Below are 23,914 nucleotides of genomic sequence, written 5' to 3' on the forward strand. Positions count from 1 at the left end.
GCCTGTGATGTCCTGGACTGTGTCCACCTCCTTTTGGAGGGCTTTATGCTCAGGGGTATTGGTGTCACCATATTGGACTGTGATGCAGCTGGTCAGCACACTTACCACCACACATCATTTGCCTCATGCCATAAAATAAGATTATAGCTAATCTTTTACTTCAGAGCTAATTTCCATCACTAACCCAATATTTCTTGAAAAAGGAAAGTTGATGTTCTTTGAGGAGAAAAGCTTTAACAGAAAGTGAAATACTATCACAAGGTTTTCATGTTAAATATTGCTGACAATTGTTGTAGATGACACTTTAATATTTCAAATTTATTGTCACTGTGGGAAGGGTTCTTCAACAACAATGTATTAAGTGAGTGGTGACATTCATACAGTTGTAATTAGTTTAGATGGACATCACAGTTAGCATAGTTGGGCTGCACGGATAGCAAAGTGGTTAGTGCAATGCCATTACAGTGCCAGTGCCCTGGGTTCAAATCCGACATCATCTGTAAGGAGTTTGTACGTTCTCCCCAGGTCTGCGTGGGTTGCCTCCGAATGCTCTGGTTTCTTTCTACCCTTTAAACTGTACAAGGGTTGTAGGTCAGTTGGTATATTTGGAAGTCATGGGCTGGAAGGGTCAATTACCAGGCCGTAATCGAAATTTATTTTTAAATATAATAAATTCCCAGAGGTGAGAAGCAGAATAATGTATGCATAGTCTGGGATCGGTCCAGCATGTTGGCGGGAGAGGAGAGAGGTTTGCGTGGTGTTTTGAGCTGGATTCACTAACTTATGTAGCTGTTTCTGATCTTGAGCAGAGCAAGTCCTATAACGTGCATCCTGTAAGTAGGCTTTGGATGATGCATCTGCTGGTTATTGAGGGATAGTGGACATGTCAAATTACGTTAGTCTTCCAAAAAAAGTAGAGACATTGGCATGCCTTCTTAATTATCACATCAACACGGTTGGTCCAGGTCACATCATTGGAAATGCCTACTCCCAGGAACTAGAAGCTATTTTCTATCTCTATGTCAACACATTGATCTAGGCTGTACCCTCTCTCCTAAAGTCTATGATCAGCTTCTTTATCTTACTGATTTTGAGACAGAGTTTATTATTTTGGTCCGAGGCTATCTGACTTTCAATCTTCTTTCTGTATTCTGTCTCATTATTTGATTTTTAGCCCACCCTTGTGGTGTCATCAGTGTATTTGAACATGGAGTTGGATGGGTGTTTGACTGTACAGTTTGGGTATAGAGGGAACATAGCAGTAGACTGAGTACACATTCTTGAGGATGATGAGTGTGATTGAGGAGGAGATCTTGTTACCCATTTTTGTTGTTTTCAGTCTATTAGGCAGGAAAGTAAAGACCCAGTGAAGAAGGGATCACTGAGGCCAAAGTCACAATATTTGAGGTTGAGTTTATTGGGGACAGGTATATGATATTCAAGGTGCAGTTGCAATCAATGAGCAGTAGTCTGACATGGGTGTCCTTGGCATCCAGGGCCGAATGAATGGCTAGAGAGATGGTATATACCATTGATTCATTGGGACACTCGACAAGTTGAAGTGGGTCAAAGTTGGCTTGGACAGAAGAGTTAATGTGAGCCACAATTACACTCAACACCTGTGCTCCTCAAGGGTGTGCATTCAACTCTCAAAGCACAATGTGATAATGGATGTCAGAGCCATGTTAGTAGTTATTTAGGGCCATGATCGTGCTTTACTTTGGTACTAGTATGAAACAGGAACCTCCTTTGAAGAAGACCGCAGAGCCCACCTCACTGACAAAAGACAAAGGAGGAAAAACCCAACACCCAACCCCAACCAACCAATTTTCCCTTGCAACCGCTGCAACCATGTCTGCCTGTCCCGCATCGGACTTGTCAGCCACAAACGAGCCTGCAGCTGACGTGGACATTTACCCCCTCTATAAATCTTCATCTGCGAAGCCAAGCCAGAGAGAGAGAGAGTATGAAACAGGGAGGGGACTTTAAGTAAAAGATTAAAGATATCTCTGAGTATGCCATTCATTTATTGTAAATCTGCAAGTTGTCTGTTGTCTGGCAAGTCCCATTTAGAGAAATCAGCCAAGAGAGTTTCTCATACATGGGAAGATTTCTGAAACCACCATTTCTTACATGTAATATTATGGACTGACTCCTTAGAAAATAAAATGCCAAAAATCAGAGTGACTTATTTTTATATAATATATTTAAAAACCAGAAATCATGTTTCAAAAATGGAAGTGATAATAGGTGTAATCAATAATTGTGTTTTTTTCACTGCTAAATGACAATTTTTGGATCAACTACTGTTAGATGTAATAAATGATATTTCCCAGACAAAATCCTTGATCTGAAATCAGAAAAGGTAATGCTGGGCATACTCAGCTGCTCAGGCTGCATCTGTGGAGAGAGAAAGAGAGCTAATATTTCAGGATCATGACCTTTCATCAAAGTTTTCTTAATTTGTGTGATTCGTTGATCGCACATTCAGATGATGCATTTGATTTAAATGGCAAATCAAGCAGGATTTATATTCTGGATTACTGGGGGCCCTGATGTGTCCCACTGGATATTGGGTGAAAACAAGATCAACTTATAGTCAAATAGGTGTTAAGAATCAATTACTAATGGTGATCAGGCACTGAATCCATACTCCTTGGTAGTTGGTGGATTTAGTAGATGATGAATAGCAGAAAAGAGCACTTTAAAAGAAAATATTGAGGGAACATAGTCAGCATTGCATTCTTTCTGCTGATGTTGGAACCATATATGGAATGTATTAAGAATTGCATTTTATACAGTTCCCTTGAAGGGGTGGGGGGAGGGAGGGGTGGGGGGAGGGAGGGGTGGGGAGGAAGAAATTGCAAAAATTGTTTTTCAGACTATTATTAGGATTGGCACAAGCTGTGCTTTTCATGCTTTAATCATTGGAACAAGAATAGAAGGGTGGAGACCAAGATGAATTCTGTATCTCTTGTGATTTTGATTATCATATTCTCATTTGTAAAGTTTTATGGGAGCCAATCCGACAATCTTTTGAGTAGTCCACTGGGCATTATTAATAATCGAATCAAAGCTACATAATGCTGAAATAAACTTAACTGAATTAATTATTTTCCAAATATGGTGATAGATCCAATACTTCATTTAATAACTACAGTAGTCTTTCCATTATCCTAAAGGAATTGCTTTTTTTTAGATGCCAATAGGATATGAATTAAAAGGGACATATTTTCTCAATATTCAGCGGTACTTTAATGGAGAACGTCCTGAAAATATGCCATGACTAACTGGAATATATAAGAATTTTGTTAATGTTATTCTCATGTTTACTATAACAATGGAAGTATTAATCCAACTTCCTGGGATTTGTGTTGGCATCACCAATGTGCACATGCCACCTTTTAGATATTTATATCAAACACATAAAATCAAAGTCATTCTCTTCATTTTATTCCAAATAATCTGTCGGCAATGTAATAAACATAAAAAAAACTGAGGGCACAGACAGAGTGGTGCCAGGAGAATTCTTGCCTCTGTACAAATTGACTGAACAGTTTGTGGCTGTTGTCCAAGAAAACCAGTAGCCCTGGCTTTACTTTATTAAATTATTTATTCTAGTTAAAGAAATGGTCACAATATCCCATCAGTGTCATTTTATTGTAAGCTTTAGTCTCAGCTACCTAAAATAAAGTGATAGCATGGACAAAAACATATTTCATTAATGTAGGGAAGATACCATTTGAGGGTGTGGCAAAAATAAAATTAAGGGTCAATAAACATATTGTTTTCATATGCTCGAGCCGAAAGTCTGAGTTGAAGTCTTGACATTTTGGGTTAAGTGGACAACTTCCAAGTTGGAGGCTTTTGCAGTGGACTCATAAAGCTGCAGCTTTTTCCTAAGTTTTTCACTAAACTACAGGGAAGGTTCTGGCATCCAAAGCAGATTATAATTTTATGGTTCCAGAGCTGCACAAACGTGCTTTGTGCTTATTTGGCTCGTTTTCCATTGCCAGAGGATAAAATCACACAATTTGTGGCCACCATCTGGATTGATTTGATTTTTGATTGCCTGCAGAAATAAATGCATGAAGAAAGGTTTCTTTTTTTACTTCCAAATATGTGCACAGTTACAGGATACAAAACATTCAATGCACATGTCATGTGATCAGTTTCACTGAGGAACAGTTTTTCTAATTTATTCATTGTAGACATGACCTTGAATTAAACTTGTTCCATTAATGGTGCAATCCACAAAAGTGCTAGAAAAGCTCAACAGGTCATGTAGCATCTATAGGAAGTAAAGGGTAACTAACGTTTTGGGCTGAACCCTTTATCCAGCAGGCACCTGCTTTTTGCTTATACTTTGATGAAGGACTCAGACCTGAAACATTGGTTACCATTTACTTCCTATCAATGCAAAATGATCTGCTGAGTTTCTCAAGCAATTTTGTCTATGGCATTATAATCACAATGTCTGCAGACTTTCCTGTTTAACTCTATTGATGGTCATTGCTTTAATAAAAAAACTACATCTGGATTGAAAAAAAAAATCCATAATGAAAGACCTTGAAAATAATCACCTTTCCAATATTATTTCCCCTTAATTTCACAGAGAGTCTGCAGTATATCCAAAATTTAGGATGGGATTAACATAATCAGGCTTCATATATACATAGGAATTTCTGTTGGTCTTAATAAAGTGGAGAACTTCCACCTGTTTCTGACACTACATTCCTTAGTGCCAGAAGAAAAGAAGGAATCAAAGATGAACATCCCAAATTCTCTTAGCCTCTGTCAATATTTTCGAAAATTAACTTTGGAATTTAAAATTAAAATGTAATTAAGAGATATGGGCTTCACAGGCTACGCAAGCATTTAATTGCTGATCCCTAATTAGCCTTGAGAAGGCAGTGGTGATCTGCCTTCTTTACCACTGCAGACCTTGAAATTTGGTACACCAACAATGAGTGAGGGAGGGAGTTCCTGGAAGTTAACCCAGTTACGATGAAGGTAATGGTGACATATTTCCAAAACAGAATGGTATGCGACTTCCAGGTGGTAGTGTTCCCTTGTTATTACTGCCCTTGTCCTTCTAGCTGATGAAGGTTGTGGGTTTGGAAGGTGCATAAAGGGTCTTGATGAGTTTCTGCAGTGGTACAAACTGCTGCTTAGAACATAGAACATAGAAATCTACAGCACAGTACAGGCCCTTGGGCCCATTGTGTTGTGCTAACCTAATAATGTACTCTAACATCTGCCTAGAATTCTCTACTGCATAACACTCAGTTTTTCTCAGTTCCATGTCTCTTAAAAGTCCTGTGGTACCTGCCTCTACTACTGTTGTTGGCAGCATATTCCATGTGGAATGGAACTCTCTGGTAAAATGTATTCTTACATCTCCCATGTACAATGCCCCTTCATGTTAGCTATTTCAGCCCTGGGTAAAAAGCTTCTTGCCATCCACATGATCTATGTCTCATTATTTTATACGCTCTGTCAGGTCACCCCTCAAACTAAAATACCGTGGCATTTTATTTTTTTATTTATACTTTTCTCATTGATCTAATATAACAATGTTGAACAAAACAACTTTATTTAAGGACTTACTGTAAATATCCTCTGCACCCTCTCTATACCTTGACAGTGCATGTGATACCTGTCAAGTGAACTGGTATGCCCTGTATATTGCTAAGTTTCTTGTGTGCCATAAAGTTGCACTCATCCAGGCAAGTGGAAAGTATTCCATCAGACCATCAGACTCCTGATATGAGCCTTATTGACGGTGGACAGGTTTTGGGCAGTTAGGAGGTGAGTTATTTGTTGCAGGATCTCTGGCCTGCTCTTGTTACCGTACTCCAATTCATTTTCTGGTCAAAAGTAACAACTAGGACATTGATATCAGGGCAATGCATTAAATGTCGAGGTGTGATGGCTGATTTTTCTCAAAGAAACATAATAGGAGCAGATGAAGGGTTTCAACACAGACTGCTGACAGTCTAATGCTTTGGATGTTGCCTGACCCACTGAGTTCCTCCAGCATTTTGTGGGATTAAACACGCAGCTCCTCACATCTTTACCATTTACTAAGATTATGGCTGATTGTAACCTTCACATTCCAATCTACCCATGATATCTTTTCACCACTGTGGTTTTCAAACTTTGCCTTCAGTATATTCAGAAGCTATGGTTCGACCAAACTTTTTATGAGTTCCACATATTCACAACCCAAGGAAAAATATCTAATGTCTTAAATGAACAACCCTTAATTTTAAACTATTATTTATTGGTCTAATTTCTCCAACAAAAGGAAACATTATCACTACATGCACTCTTCAAAACTTCAGAATTTTATATGAATCAGTCCATCCTTCCTCTTAAATGAGAAAAAGTACAAGTCAAGCTTGCCTGATCATTCCTCAGAAGACAACCCACTCATTCTGGGTCCCACTCTAGTAAAGTTTTTTTTATCTGCTTCTGACTCAGGTTCCTTGCCGTTTGACGTGGGTGACTATATCTTCATGATCCATCCATCATGATCTCTGACCTACCAAATTGTAGTTGTTATTGTTGCATCCCCTGTTATCCTTTGGTGAAAGCTACATCTTTGAGCCGAGACTGTAGTCAATGTTGAGTTCATGATTATATAAGGGAAAAATACTGAAGTGGTTTCCTGTTGCCTTCTTTAGTTGCAGTGTCCATACTGGACGGTAACCCTGGTCATTGATCTGCAGATTCATCTTTCCAGCATTTTTAGTTTTACAACCATAAATTGCAATTTGTAGAATCCGTTTGTAAAAACCATCCACCATCTGCAATCCATGGATTCACGTGACTCTGATCGGGAGGCTAAACAGGTACTACACCTTGTCCAAGGGTGACCTGTAGGCCTTCAGACAGAAAGAGCACCTTCTTTTGCTGAGCAATCGCACAGCACCAACACTGCATCTGACTCAATTATATCCTGCCAAAAGTAACTGGCAACTTGTGAAATGATAAGAACAATTTCATGGTAGTGTTACAAACTAATAAAATCTTATTAGTACTAACAAAGGAACAGCAATGGAATTCACCAGGCAGTGGTAAATTCAAAATAATAGTTTTTAGTAAAATGATGGAATCCATTATTAAGGATGTAATAGCGGAGCATATGACTAGCAGAGAAGGGATCGGACGGAGTCAACATGGATTTACAAAAGGTAAATCATGCTTGACAAATCTATTGGAATTCTTTGAGATGGTGACAGGTAAAATAGATGGGGGAGAGCCAGTGGATGTGGTGTACCTGGACTTCGAAAAGGCCTTCAATAAGGTCCCGCATAAACGACTGGCTTCCAAAATCAAAGCTCATGGGATTGGGGGCAAAGTATTGATGTGGATTGAGAACTGGCTGGCAGGAAGAAGACAGAGAGTTGGGATAAATGGCTCATTTTCTGAGTGGCAGGCGGTGACCAGTGGGGTGCCACAGGGATCTGTACTGGGACTCCAGCTGTTCACAATTTACATTAATGATCTGTAATATCTCCAAATTTGCAGATGACAGTAAGCTAGGAGGGGTTGTGTGCATGGAAGAGGGCGTCAGGAAGCTCCAGTGTGATTTGGATAAATTGAGGGACTGGGCAGATACATGGCAAATGCACTACAATGTGGATAAATGTGAGGTTATCCACTTTGGTAATACAAACCGGAGGGCAGATTACTATTTGAATGGCAATAGATTAAGAGATGGGGAAGTGCAGAGAGACCTAGGGGTACTTGTACATCAGTCTCTGAAGGTGAGCATGCAGGTACAGCAGGCAGTTAAAAAGGCAAATGGTATGTTGGCCTTCATATCAAGAGGGTTTGAGTATAGGAACAAGGATACCTTACTGCAGCTGTACAGGGCCTTGGTGAGACCCCACCTGGAGTATTGTGTGCAGTTTTGGTCACTTTATCTAAGGAAGGATGTTCTTGCAATGGAGGGAATGCAGAGGCGATTCACCAGGCTGATACCTGGAATGGCAGGAATGACTTATGAGGAAAGATTGCGCAAATTGGGATTGTGCTCGCTGGAGTTTAGAAGATTGAGAGGGGATCTCATAGAGACATATAAAATTCTGGCAGGACTGGACAGAATGGATGCAGATGGGATGTTTCCAATGATGGGAAAATCCAGAACCCGGGGCCATGGTTTGAGGATAATAGGCAAACCATTTAGGACCGAGATGAGGAGGAATTTCTTTACCCAGAGGGTGGTGAATCTGTGGAATTCATTGCCACAGAGGACAGTAGAGGCAGGTTCATTAAATATATTTAAGAGAGAATTAGATATATTTCTTCAGTATAAGGGTATTAAAGGTTACGGAGAGAAGGCGGGGATGGGGTACTGAACTTTAAGATCAGCCATGATCTCGTTGAATGGCAGAGCAGGCTCGAAGGGTCGAATGACCTACTCCTGCTCCTATCTTCTATGTTTCTATGTTTTTTTCTATCACATTTCTTATTTATCTCTAAACTTTAACCCCACTATGTGCAAATGTGTGTGTGTGTGTGTGTGTGTGTGTGTGTTAGAGTCCAAACTACTTTAGTTTAAACTTGAGTATGAAAAGTTGATTTTAAATCCAATTTCAAACTTCTTGTTGAACTTCAGGATCTTTTTAAATTGTGGTTCATAAGTAATTATAAAGCACTTTTAAACATTATCAGATCTCTTGAAACTCACAAGTCTGTTGATGAGCTGTCTTTCAGAGAGATATTCTACGCGTGTTTTCATAAGGGTTGCGGAACTGTGATCTTCATGATGAGTTATTTCTTAAACTGGAGTAACCATTTTCTAGGCACATGAGGCTGCCTCTCTTAAAAGAGCAGTCAGAAGTGGTCTTACTTATTTAAAAGCCACTTATGTAGTATATCTCCTATGATAAGGATAATACAAGTCCTGTCTTTCCAGGATATCAAGAGTGTCTTCAATCTCTTCAGTCTTCTGATTAAAAATGTATCTCTGCCTTCAGTATATAGTTCTCTGACATCATCAATGAGATCAGTCTCAATTCCTGGAAACCATATGACCTTCATAACTCTGGCTTGCAGACATCACAGCTCCAAAAGATGACCTCACTTCTGAATATAGAGTATGGGTGTGTTTAACTCTGTTCCAAGCTCACTACATTACCTAAGACATATTTATAAGAAATACAGTACAATTCCAATTATCTGAAATGACCAAACTGGGCCTATGTTGAATAAATAGCTTTTTCGGAGCTCTGGTAATTTTTTTTTAAAACAGCCCAGTAGCAACAGCAAATCACTTGTATCAATATTTAAGCAACATCAACAACAAGGGAACACTTTTTAAAAATTAAAATAATATTTAATTCTCCCAAAAAAAATGCTGGCTGCAACACTGCCACTGATAACTGAGACCTCCCAACTGCTGCCACTGATCCCCGACTGAGATTTCCTAGCTGCCATCGCTGATCCCTGACATGAACCCATCATTGCTGTTGATCCTAGGGGACGCTTCTCGAACCAGTGGAACACTCACTGGCAAGTCAACGGACACCTGTCTCCCTGGTCACCAGAGCTCCCGACGCCTGAGTCCCGACTCTGAATCCTCCCTTCGGATTTAACACACATGCACACCAGTAAATCTAGTATATGTGTGTGCAGTAGTAAGCCAAGGAGAGGGAACAGAGTTGGCATCCGGTATGCCGAGGTGATAGGAGAGAAGGGGAGGGAACGCCACTGAGCCTGATGTCCCACTCTTGCCCAGGAGGCCACTCTTTTTGATGACACCTCTTGCGGCTGGGAGACAGTGGCACACAGTTTGAGAGGGAGAGTTGGAGAGAAAAGTCAAAAGGGTAAGGCAAAGAAGGAATGGAATGAGAGCGGGGAGGGAGTTACCTGAAATGAGGACAATTGTCATTCTAATTTCATGACGAGTGAATTTTTTTCAACCTGTGAAGTCAGTTAGGCTCCGAAAATATTTTGGATAAATGAGGATTTGTTTCGGATATCCTCATTTATTTGAAGGATTTAAACAATTGTGGATAAATGAGGATTTCAGAGAATCTGATTTTGGGTAATTGGAGTTGTACTGTATAGCTTAACATTTAATTAAATATTAATATTAATACAGATCCATTACACCTCCTTCTACAGAGGAAAATGTTGAACTTTAAAAATGTCGGAATTTTAAATTACAGTCTCGACAGATTTCACATTCTTGGCATAATACAAGCAAATATTTCAGAAATAACATGTAAATTCAACACCTGGACAGGCAATCAGCAATAACGTTGTTCTTGCCTCAAATATGAGTTATAACCAAGTCACATTCTTTTAAAATTAAACTCCAATTCAGTAATCTACTCGTATTTTTTTTACTCAAAAGCACTAATGGATTGCAGTCAGTGCAAACATCTTCAAAATGTTGGAGAGCTAATACAAGAGACAATAATTCTTTTTCAGTAGTAGAATAATTCTTTTGGTGTTGATTGAATTTCTTCGATGCATAAGCCACTGGAATTTCAATATCATCACAGTCATCTTTTCAAAATCAAGTGATTTGTCCAAATTTGTGACAAAAGATAACTTTCAGTATGACAAATTCTTCCTGACGCATGGCTGACCAAAGTGACTTTTCACTCTTCTTCAAAACATTAGTCAGGGGAAGAGCAACTTCAGCAAAGTTTTTACAGAATATCCAACCATTCCTAAAAATACCCCATGGATACGGGAAATTCAGAAATTGTCTGAACAGGCTTCAATTTTCCTTGGCAACAAGATAAGTCACCTGAGGTTGACAAATTTCACTCTTGGCTAAATTAACAGCAAGACTGGCTTTCAAAAGTTTATAAACTAATTTATCTTTAAAATGACTCTCACAAGAACCAGTTTGTATCGTTCCATGATCCTCAACCCTTTCAGTTCTATTCACAATCAAGACTCTGGTGAACGCTGTTTCTGGTTAACATTCAAATTCTCAGAATAAGATTTTAGCATGTTGACATGGCAATTCTCTATTTTACAACTCCTATCAGGAATTTTACCCACGTTATTAACTTCATTTACCTTAGAGTAAAATTTTCAGGACCTTACGAAATAGAATCTAAGGTGATTAGAAATTGTTGGGAACAGAATCAACCCTTTATCCCATGGTTTCAAAATTCTCTGTCTTGCTTTTCTATCATCCCAGACTTTGGTTTTATTTTGAGCCACTTTCAAATTCTCCTCAGCTATCTCACTCAGTTTTTTTCCAATGATCTCTAAACTTTGAAACATAATCCAACAAATACAACTGCACATCCTCATTAACCCACTGTTCCTTTAACAACATTAAAGATCCTGTAACTTCATGTCCAAATACCAATTCAACAGGACTAAAACCTTGCACCAATTCCCTTACTGCAAACAAAAGTAAATGAACACCTTCATCCCAATCCTTCATATTCTATAGACAATAAGTTCTCATCATAATTTTTTTAAAGTTGAATGGAACCTCTCCAAAGCTCCCTGAGATTCTCACATGCAGATGATGTAATTTGTTTCGCTTCCAATTTATAAACTAACTGTTGAAATAAACCTGACATAAAATTACTTCCCTGATCTGATTGTATATTTTTAGGCAAATCAAATGAATTGAAAAATTTTATCAGAGCCCCAGTAACTGTTTTTGCTTTAATATTCCTGAGTGGTATTGCTTCAGGAAACCTGGCAGCTGTGCACATAATGGTCAACAAATATTCATTTCCAGCTTTTTTAGGGGGCATTAGTCCAACACAGTCCACAATAACTTTAGAGAAAGGTTCTTCAAAAACAGGAATAGGTTTTAAAGGTGCAACTGGTTGACCCTGATTAAGTTTCTCCACAACTTGACAAGTGTGACAAGTCTTACAAATTCTCTTAACATTTTTTTAAAAATTGGATAAATAAAATTGTTTTATAATTTTATAGGTAGTTTTTTTTACCCAAAGGTTCCCACCAAAGGGGTATGCTATGGACTATGTTTAAAATTTCATCCCTATAGGCTTTAGGAACTACAGCCCGATGAACAACTGCCCATTCTTTATTAGCAGAAACCTCAAGTAACCTCCATTTTCTCAGCAATAAACCCTCCCTGAAATAATATCCAACTGGCACTTTCCTAATTTCCTTTTTTTTGGAATATTTTATTTTTGATTTTTTTTTCCAAAAATATACATAGTGTGGTAACTCGTCCATGCAACAGGCGAACTGGCTCATGGAGTCACGGGCAAGTTGTGGTAGATCTGACTTTGAGAGTTCCGGGTGCAGAGTAAGCCTATAGCCAAGTGACTGATGTCATAAAGGTCCTAGGGTTCCGAGGGATTTAAGTGCATGCGAGGGTTCAATTAAAGTTAGTTGGTTTAACTCGCTTTCAACTCTGTGGGGTTCTTTCACTCACTCCGGGCCTAGTGCACCCACATTGGTGTCCCCGATTGTCCAAATGGCATTTGGACTGAACAATGACTGACCCAAGCACACAGAATGCAGTTTCACTGAAACTGCCGACTTTCTAGACCTTGCAGCCTAAGATCTAGTTTGACTGCATCACACCACAGCCTACCATCTGCAGTCCAACAGCCTGGTAGAGCATTTCCACCGGCACCTAAAGTCGGCCCTGATGGCGTGCCTCCAAGGCCCGGATGGAGTGGATGAATTCCAATGGGTACTTCTTGGTATCCACACGACTCCCAAAGAAGACTTAGCCACGTCTTTGGCAGAGTTTGTATACGGCGCCCCACTGATGGCTCCAGGTGAGTTTGTGCAAGCAGCCCGTGGCACAGAGGAGACACCGAGAGAAGGTAGGAACACTAGCTCCTGTCCAAACTTGTGCCATGGTCTAACACCTTCCTTTGTCACGAAGGACCTCCGGGACTGCAACTACGTCTTCATCCACAGGGGCATGCACCGGACTCCACTCCAGCAGCCATATGAGGGCCTGTACAAAGTGGTGCTTCAGAACGGAACTTCATGCATCCTCGACTTTAGCAGCCACGAGGAGACCTTCACCACTGACTGTCTCAAGCCGGTACACCTAGATCTGGAACGCCCTTGTACTGTGCCACCCACAAACCTACTATGTTGGCCACCCAAGCAAGCAGACTAAAGAGGTGTTGGCTGTGGATTCCACTCCTCCTAACGGTGGTTCTGGGGGCTCCCACGCAACAGATGAACTCGCTCACTGAGTCACAGGCAAGTCCACAGCAGATCTGACTGTGAGAGCTCTGGGTGGGGCAAGCCCACAGCCTAGCGGCTGATGTCATAAAGATTCCAGGAGCCGCAAACACATTGGGTTCTGAGGGATTTAAGCTCGTGCGAGAGTTCTATTAAATTCAGTCGGTTCAACTCACTTTTGACTCTGTGTGCTTCTTTTGTTCACAGTGTGTCTAGTGCGCCCACATTTTAAATATGTAAAATATTAAACTTTTTCTTCCAAACACAACAAACAAAAATAAAACAGTCCCTCCTTCCATCCCTGCGCCCACAGCCCATTCCATATATACAAATCTGTTCACCGTTAGAGCTTATATATATTTTAAGTATATAGAGTACAGTTGGGGAAACTATGTTTTTGTATGTATAATAGTTAGTTTTATATCCTTTTTTTGTTGCTTTTTATTACTGTATTTGGGCCCCTATGTGGTCCAGGTTTGGCTGCCAGACCTTTACAAAAGTGTCATATTTGTTCTTTAAGTTATATGTGATTTTATTTTCCATAGGTATACTATAACTGTTCATTTCCACAGTCCATTGTGCTATAAGTAAAGGGGAGTCAGACTTCCAAGTGATTGTGATACATTTTTTCACTACCACCAGTGCTCTTTTTATAAATGAGATTTGATATTTTTTGCTGACTTCCATAAAATTACCTAGTAGATATAGCTCTGGGTCATTTGTGAAGGCCACTCCTGTTATGCTGGTTCATTTTCCTGAGATTTCTTGCCAACGTGGCCTCAGCTTCATGCACGTGCCCTGTCTCAGTCCCACATCTGAAACGCATCTCTGAAATTTAGGCTTTTGATCTGTGTAATTTTGGTGGAGTAACATATAATTTAGTGTTTCTCAACCTTTGTCTTTCCACTCACACAATATTTCCTGTGCCATCAGTGCTCTGTGATTAGTAAGGGATTGCTTAAGGTGATATGTGGGTGAAAAGAAAAAGTTTGAAAACCACTGTTTTAATCATACCTAATTGACTGGTTATGTGCACAGTTTCATAACTCCAAAGGAAAAGGGCCAATGACAATTTTTTCAATCAAAATATTTTAGTAACAATTGGGTCTAGAGAAGTTATTCTCAACCTTCCCTTCCCACTCATATACCACCTTATGCAATCCCTTACAGAACAGACTGTTCAGAGCACTGATGGCATAGGGATTATTACTGAAAGTGGTATGTGAGTGGAAAATGGTTGAGAACCACTGGTATAATTGGTGTAAAAAATTTAATTGAACCTATCCATATATTGCATTTTTAATTGATGTCATGCTGTCCATACACCAATCTAACTAGTTTCTTTCTGAAATCACCACACCCAAGTCCAACTCCCATCTTTCCCTTAACCTCTGCAACCCTGGTTTTGCACTTTCGCTCTGGAGAGCTTAGCACATTTTTGTTCTAAATGGTGTATTACCCATCCAGACCATTCGTTCAGTTTCACTAATTTCAGGTGGGATCAATGTTGGTCCCTACCTTTCTCCTAGGAATGATCTAAGATGGAAAAAACAGAAAAAGGTCCCATTGGCCACTCAGTATTTGTGCTTTAATTGTTCAAAGTCCTTATTATATCTTCTACATTTGTCATACCACAAATTTAATATTGTATTGCACATGTTCATAGGCAATATCACATTTTTACACAATGGTGCTTTTATTGCTATCCCTACTTTTTTCCCTATACATTCATTAATTTCTTGCCATGTCATAATCATATGTATTAAAATGGGGTTATCTTTTTCTTTTTCGTTAGTGATTTGACATTCCATTTATAGATAAAGTCCTTTGCTTGATTAACTTTCATATTAAATAATCTTCCTTGACTATTTGAGGGATGTCTCCCTTTAATAAATTCTGCTTGGTCCATGTGTATCAGTTTTGGCAAATATTGTCCTAATCTATTACCCAATGCTTTCACTAGTATCTTATAATTAGCATTTAACAGGGACATTGGTCTGCATGATGAAGTTTTTTGTGGGACCCTATTCTATTTTTGTAACACTGTAATAATCATGGTTGAGAATGATTCTAAGGGGGTCTGTTTTTCTGCTGCTTGGTCCAGGACATTTATTAACAGGGGCATTAATAATTCTTTAAATTGTCTATAAAACTCAGGTGGAAATCCATCCTTCCCTGCTGATTTATTAGCCTCTACGTTGCCTTGGACTTTTCAATTTCTTCCCTTGTGAAGGGAGTAATTCTATTGTTTCTCTCTTCTAGTTTTGGAAGTACAACATTCAACAAAAATTCTTCCATTTCATTCTCATCTCCAAGTAATTCTGATTTGTATAATTTTGTATCATATTGCTTAAAAATGTTTTTATAGTATACTTATCATTCTTGATGTCTCCTGTTTTAATCTGCCAAGCTAAAATGTTGGGCGCCCATTCACCCAACTCATAGTATTGTTGTTTAGTTTTTAATATAGCTTTGTGTAGGATATTATTTGTCCCCTTAAATATGCTTTAACTGTGTCCCATATAAAAAAACACTATTAGTAGATGGCAGATTTGTTTTACAAAATATTTCATCTGTCTCTTTATAAATTTGCAGAAGTCTGTTCTTATAAGCAATGTAGTATTGGGACACCGTTGGTATACATTCTCTTGCTTTTCCATTATTGCTATAGTTAATATTAATGGAGAGTGGTCTGATAGAAGCTTCACTAGGTATTCTGTTTTTATCATTCTACTTTTTAACTGGACAGACATTAAAAATAATTAAGTCCTTGTATGTGAGTCGTGCACCCTTGAGTAAAATATGTGTCCCTCTCTGTGGGATTTAATTGCCTCCATACATTGATAAAATTTAGACCTTTCATAAATGAAATAGTTTTTGCTGCTTTCACCCTCGTTATTGTTCTTGCTGATTTATCTAGTATTTGGCCCAAGAAAAAATTAAAATCTCCTCCAACCAATATATTTTGTCTTTACTCTGCTGTTTTTATGAAGATATCCTTCTTAAAGGCTTCATTGTCAAATATTCATAAATGTCCATGTTTCTCCATAAATGTTACAATATGTCATTACATACCTTCTTCCTTAATCTTCTATTAACACTGGTGTATTTTTATTAATTGGAATGGCCACCCTTCTCACCTTTGAACTAAAAGAAGACAAATTTGTTTGTCCCACCCATCAAGCTTCCACCCTATGTTCCTGGCTGAGTTGTTGCTTATTCAGTTTTTGCTTTTTGATCCCTTGGTTGTTTGGCACTAGTTTTATCCATTTTTTGATGCTAAAATCCTGGTTTTGAGCTTTCAAAACTTTTTTGTGGAAATGTCTTTCAAAGCATGTCTGCTCAGCTCCATAGCATGGCCACACCCCCCTCCACTTCCTTAATTTCCTTATCAGAGAGTGCTTTATCCCTAACTTCAGCAAGATCAGTATCTCACTTTGTTTTTCTATTAATTTCACTCTGGATAGTGACAAATCCTTTGGCAGCTGTTGTGTGCTGTCACAGACTTCTACCCTTTTAAATTATTTTGTAGATCACTGTTTTCACTGGGAAGCTTTTTTTTCCAATCACCCTCATTACTTCATACTCCAGCTATATATCAAAATCTGTCTCTGTTTTCTCAATGACTAGGTTATATGTTAATTTCACTGCAGGAACAGCTTTAACCTCTGCCAAAGCAAAATACTGTCTGCTGGTAAACTTGATTTGATCCCTATTTTAACAAGTTCATTATTTTCAAATTTAAAATCAGAGTTCTGACCTAACAAATAAACATTTACAATGGCTCACAGTTTGCTTTATCTCACAGCCTGTTTTCTGCTGTACCTGCTGAGGTATCTCATTTAAATGACATTTTCCAGCATTTTTTTCACTGGCAAGGTTCTTAGACATAGCTTTTAAATAAGTTTTCTCAATGGTTTTTCTGGCAACAATTGCCCATTCATCCTCAAACTTAATTGGATACTTTATTGCCCTTATCTCCTTCCTTCCTAATTTTACCTACAATTCCAGACCCTTTTTTACTGCCATCTCTGAATACAAGCATCTAGTGCTGCTGGGTTCTTTCTTTTCCTTCAAGGAAAAACAGTTGGCTACCACATGACCAGCTTTCTTAAAATAATTGCAAAACAGACCAAATGCCTTTCCCCATTTATTTTCTACCTTATTTTGGTACTTAATGTTATCCTTATGGAAAGGTATTTTGGGCACAAATTTCACATTATGATCATCATCTACAAATGTAGGAGAATTTTGTTGCTTTTGAAAGGTTTAACTTGGCTTCAATTTAAGCTCTAGATTTAAAATATAATCACCTGTAAAATCTGACCAAGTTTGCATTTCTCTTGTCTCTATTTCAATCCTCTTGTTTTTTTTCTGCTTCCTCAGCTCTGCCTGCTTCTAATTCTAACTCCATTTTCTTTTGTTCCCTCTCAAATTGCCTCTGTTCTCTCTTTCCCTCTAATCTAAGTTTTTCTATTTCATGCTGTCTATTGTTTGTCTCTCTCTCACACACTCATGCTGTCTTATCAATTTTATATTTTTCAAACACCATCTCTTTCAGCTGTAACTGCTGCTCAAGCGATTTACTCTCAGGAAATTGTTCCAACACCACCTTTTCAAAAATATTCTCTTTTACATAATAGTCAGAATTCTTTGAATCTCAATTTTCTCCATTGACACTTTTAACTCCGTATGTTTCAACTCTTTGGTGATAAGCAACAACTCCTCCTGTTTTGCCTTTTTCAAATCTAAAAAGTTTGGTGATTCCAAAAACTTTTTAAATATCCATTGCTGTTATTTATTCACACACACAAAATCAGTCTTTTAATTTTTTTGTACAATCGTGGACGAGGCCCCAATTTTGTTACGAACTAGTAAAATCTTATTAGTACTAACAAGGGAACAGCAATGGAAGATTCACCAGGCAATGATAAATTCAAAATTATAGTTTTTATTAAACTATTAATAACATAACATTTCTTCTTTATCTCTAAACTTTACTCTAATATGCTCGTGTGTGTGTAAGAGACCAAACTATTTTGAGTCTGAAAAATCAATTTTAAAGTCCAGTTTCAAACTTTTTGTTGAACTTCAGGATCTTTTAAAATTATGGTTCAGAAGTAATTATAAAGCACTTTCAGATCTCTTTAAACTCACAAATCTCTTGATGTGCTGTCGTTCAGAGAGATATTCTTCACGAGTGTTTCACTAGTTTCCCTCTTGTTTGGGTTACAGAACTGTGATCTTCACGCTGAGTTATTTCTTAAACAATAGTGACCATCTTCACATGAGGCTGCCTCTCTCTTAAAAGAACAATCGGAAGTGGTCTTACTTATTTAAAAGCATTTGTGTAGTATCTCCTATGATAAGGATAATACAAGTCCTGTCTTTCCTTTCTGTCAAGTGTTTCTTCTAACTTCTGATTTAAAATGTCTCTCTGCCTTTAGTATATAGTTCTCTGATGTCATGTGACATGACATCATCAATGAAATCAGTCTCAAAATTCCTGGAAACCATGTGATAATTGACAGTTGCCAGCTCCAGTTTCTTGGAAATCATGTGACCTTTATAATTCTTGCTTGCAGACGTCATGACTCCGAAAGATGACTTCACTTCCGAATGTATTGTACGAATGTGTGTAACCCTGTTCCAAACCCACGATATTACAGAAGATATATTTAGAGGAAATATAGTTTAACATTTATCTAACTATCAATATTAACACAGATCTATTACAGTAGACATGAAATAGCTTTGGATGATAGAGTAAGGGAGAATCAACAAATATATTTTCAGGACAAAAGGACTTCTTAAGGACCAGTATAATCATCAATATGTGGAGCCATATATGATGGCCAATATACAAAACAAATATTTCTCATCTGTATTTACCAGGGTGGATGATAGAGAATTCTTGAAGAGAGTTCACGTTACATTAGTGAATGTGCCAGAATTCTTAAAATGAAAAAAGAGAAATCCCTGGGCTTGAGCAGGCGATTCTTTGTTCACTGTGGGAGACAAGGGAAGAAATTGTTGGGACCCTGGTTGGGATATCTGTATTGTCATTTGCCTTGTGTGAGGTGCCAGATATCTAATATTGAGGCCAATCCAGAGGACTACAGGCCAGTAAGTTGTGTGTAAATTACTGGAGGGGATTTTCAAGGACAGATCTATATGCATTTAGAAAGGCAAAGATTGATTTGGGATAGTCACCATGGAATTTTGCATAAGAAATTTGCATAATGAATAAAGATATAAAATGTCTCATGCATTTGATTTGAGTGTTTTGATGAGGGAATCAAAGGGATTGATGAAAGCAGGATAGTTGGTGTTGTCTTCATGGACTTTAATCAGTCCAGAAGGTCAAATCACATGGGATCTACAGTAAGCTGCCAATGAGATATTGTCTTGGCATAATAATAGGAGTTATATCGCCACTTTCACACTGCCAGATCTCCAAAAAGGTGAGTAAACAAGGTGGGTTACAGTATCCGGTAAGCCTTTCACACTGGAGCATAAATTACCTGGTAAATGTGTAACTTGTGAATCTAAGGGGAGGTTCCATCCTCCAGCAGTGACATCATGAGTGAAGCATTACGTATTCGCAGGGCAGTGAAATTGTTGCGGGAAAAAAGCACGTACGCGCTCAATATATAAAAGACTGTGGAAAAATCTACTGTAGTGGGCTTCAGACTGTTCAAACTTAGAACAGATCCACAGGCCAGTTTGTCATTATTCCCTCAACATTGTATTAGATATTATAAGTAATCTTGAGATTTCAAATCACCCCAGAAAATTAATGGACTATCAAATTCACCAACAGAAAAATCATCAACCATCAAATTCACTAACTTTATATACATTTTTAAGTAATTGGAACTGTCCTTTAATAAAGCTTTTAAATTAGGGTTCCGCCCACGGCTTCCCATGCTAGTTCTACCCCCTCAGCTCCCGTGCACACAGAGGAGTTTACTGTTCTCGCTCCCCTCCTCATGGGATGCAAAGCTGGATACCAGTTTCAGGCTCTTTTTGTGCCACGGTCCTGGTCTCCAATGATCCCCCTCCCCCTATTCTTTGCATTCAGGGGTTGGAGGAGGAAATGGAAGGCAAGCCCATGGAGGGCCACCCAGTCAGCTTCACCTGCTGGAGAGGTGGTGCTGAAAGGGTGTGCCGAACACAGGGCAGAGCTGGCACGCATCCCCAGGGAACATAGGTACTACCCCACTCCCCCACCAAACAACCTAGATTTTATTGGGGGTGTGCGTGGATCTCTCAACTGCATAGCTGGTTGGTCAGATGCAGAATTTCGGCAATGGTTAAGCTGAGGGAAGCCCGTTTATCACACCTCACCTCCCTCTTACTGCATCCCAGGCGACAGATGAAATGTAATTGATGTAATTTTAAACAAATTTTTAAATAATCTGACCAGTGTGTCAAAACTTTTTAAAGAGTGATAGCCCTAATAGATAATTTTTAATTTTTAATGTTTAATGAATTTTTAAGTAACCTGACCAGTGTGCACAAAGGGTGAGTGCTTGGGACAGGCTGCCAGGAGTATTTCCTCTCTCCCTCCCCTACCAGTCACCCCAAGAGAGATAGCTCTGCAGTCAGGATGAGAGGGTGCTCGAGTTTGCATCACCTGTGGGCCTGATTTCTAAATATTCAGAGCTCTGCAGTTGGGAGCTGGCATGCAAACTCTGTAGTTTGTTGAACAGATGACAAGTGAATATTTTAATGAATTTTGAAGTCAGTGAATTCGATCATCGGTGATTTATTTCGTCAATGAATTTTCTTTGGTGAATTATCCATCAGTTAATTAAATTGTCATTTTTTTGTTGTCGGCAAATTTTTTGGTGATGAATTGATGTCAGTGAATTTACCACACACTTCTAGAGATGATTTAAAGTACAGGTTCGTGCTAATAGCTCCATTGGCCGCGCTCTAACTGCCCCGCCGACTGCCCTATTAAATATTACTGTGCAGTTATATTTCACAGGGCGGCCGGTGGAGCTGTCAGCGCATATCTGTGCTTTAGATCATCTCAAGATTACTTATAATGCTACCAGACTGACACACGCACACAGGCACTAACATCACTAATGGTACCTGCTAGAGCTGGTTGAGCATTCACGTCGCCACAGAGTGATTAATGAATTAACTCAACTGGGCTCTGACACCTGCCCCCATCAAGAGTCAGAGCCCAGTTGATTTTTTACTCACCCTGCCTGGTTGGGACATTTCACACTGCCAGGTTACCTGCTACGGACCTGCTAAATTTACTGGTTCAACCCACTTTATTTGGCAGTGTGAAAAGGCCTTCTGAGTGTGAAAGTGGAAGGTTAGAATTCAAATTGGAGGCCTGTCATCAGTGGTGTATCACAGATTTTTTTGCTGGGTCCAGTGCTGTTTGTCATCAATATTATTGATTTGGATATGAATATAAGTGGCATGATTAGTAAGTTTGCAGATCATACGAAAATTGGTAGTATGGTGGAAGATGAAGGTTATCAGAGATTACAACAAGATCTAGATTTTAAAAAAAAAATATTTTTGCAATATCAATAACAACCACAAATGATCATCAACAATATATACATAGTGAGATTTTTTTCATTTCTCCCACTTCCTCTCTCCCCTTCCCACCCTCATCAAAAATCAATAAATATTGAAACACTTAAAACAAAGAAATAACCGAAAAAAGTTGTATCGTCCACTTTCACATCTTATTGTGCTCATAATTATATTGTTTTACGAGATGGAGGTTTGTGGTCGGCCTTCTCCGACATTTTATGTATGGTTCGCAAATTTGTTCAAATAATGTACACTTGTCTTTCAGATTGTCTGTAATTTTTTTCTAATGGAATACACTTGTTTATTTCTGTATATCAGTATTGTATTTTAAGATTTGTTTCCAATTTCCAGGTTGTCGTAATACATTTTTTGGCTACTGCTAGCGCTATCACAATATTTGGGCTCTGTCTAATTTTAGTCCTAATTTTTTTGTCTTTTATATTATTTAATGGAATTTTTTTTGGATTATTTGGTATATTATTTTTTGTGATTTTGTTTAATATTAGGTTTAGATCTCCAGAAAGTTGTTACTTTTGAACATGTCCAATTTGCAACGAAAACATCTGTTGGGTCCCATTCTTTTAATTTCTGAGGAGTAATAAATAATCTGTGTAGCCAGTTATATTGTATCATACGTAATCTAGTATTTATCGTGTTCCTCGTTGTTCCTCTACATAACTTCTCCCATGTTTCGTTCTTTATCTCTGTGTTTAAATCTTTTTCCCAACTTTTGTTTCGGTTTATAATTTATTTCATCTTCTTCTTTATATTGTAATTTGATGTACATATTTGTAATAAATTTTTAAATTATCATTGTGTCTGTGATTAAATATTCATAGTTGCTACTTTCTGGTGATTTCAAGCTATTTCCCAATATATCTTTTAGTTAAGTTTTCAATTGACAATATGTAAACATTGTACTTTGTATTATTCAGTATTTATCTTTTAATTGCTCAAATGTTAATACATTATTTTCCAAAAAGCAATCTTCTATTTTCTTGATTCCTTTTTGTCCCATTCCTTGAAAAATAAATTGTCTATTGTAAACGGGATTAATGGGTTTTGTGTTAATATCATTTTTGGTATTTGATAATTTATCTTTTTTTCTTCCAGATGTATTCTTTTCCATAATTTAAGTATATGATGTAGTACTGGTGATTTGTTAAATTGCACTAATTTTTCATCCCATTTATAAAGTATATGTTCCGGGATATTTTCTCCCAATTTGTCTAATTCTATCTTAATCCAGTCCGGCATAATGTGGTGCCTCCAGTTCACTCAGACGATCTTTGGTATGGAGGGACTATCTTTTGAGGAATAGTTGATCAGGTTATATCTGCCTTATTTTAGCATAGAATAATGAGAGGAAATCCTTTTGAAAGGTATAAGAATCAATGGGCTTGACAAAGTAAAAGCTGTGAGGATGATTTCCCTCTCAAAGAAAGTCAAGCATCAGAAAGTATGGTATTTTCCATTTAAAACTGAGAGGAGAAAGAATTTCTCCTCTCAGTGGGTTGTGAGATTTTGGAATTCCTTTTCCCAAAAAGCAATGGAGGTTGAATACTTGAATATATGGAAAATTAAGGTATATTTTCAAATTGCTAAGGGATCCAGAGGTTATATTGATAGAATGGAAAAGTATCCTTGAAAGATGAATTAATGTATTAAATGGAAGAGCAGGTTTGAGGAACCAATGTGCTTCTTCCAGTTCCTATTTTCATGTGGTGACATAATGTTAAGTGTGTTTGGGGATACAAGTAGAGGCTTTTTCCCACATTCAGCTTGAAAGCTGGAAATAGTGAAAAGGCTTTTGATATTCATGATGATTCACTGAGAGAAGGATATCCAGGTTTTGAAATTAAGTTACTGGTCTGACTGTATTTTTGATTAATGCACACAAAAAAATTGATACTGTGAGATTTGGTATTTGTCATGGAGTTATACAGCATAGGAAGTGATCCATCAGCGCATGTTCATGCCAACGTCAAGTGCCTATCTCTACCTATTCATTTATTACCTGGTCCAAATGTTGTAGTGCCATTTAATATTAATTGGAATTGGTTAGACTCCCTTCTTTTGTAGATGGTCACTGTTTGACATTTATGTATGTGAAAGTAATCATCACTTGGAAGCCCAAGCAGGAATATTACCTAATGATATAAAATTG

At 38.1% G+C, this 23,914-nt stretch overlaps 1 protein-coding gene across 1 annotated transcript in view; it reads left to right on the forward strand.

The window, feature by feature from the left end:
• cubn (cubilin (intrinsic factor-cobalamin receptor)) overlaps window positions 1-23,914 on the forward strand; it is a 362,173-nt gene that overhangs the window by 63,802 nt on the left and 274,457 nt on the right. The window lies entirely within an intron of this gene.

The sequence above is a fragment of the Narcine bancroftii genome, chromosome 1 (assembly GCF_036971445.1).
Source record: "Narcine bancroftii isolate sNarBan1 chromosome 1, sNarBan1.hap1, whole genome shotgun sequence".
NCBI classification, from domain to species: Eukaryota; Metazoa; Chordata; class Chondrichthyes; order Torpediniformes; family Narcinidae; genus Narcine; species Narcine bancroftii.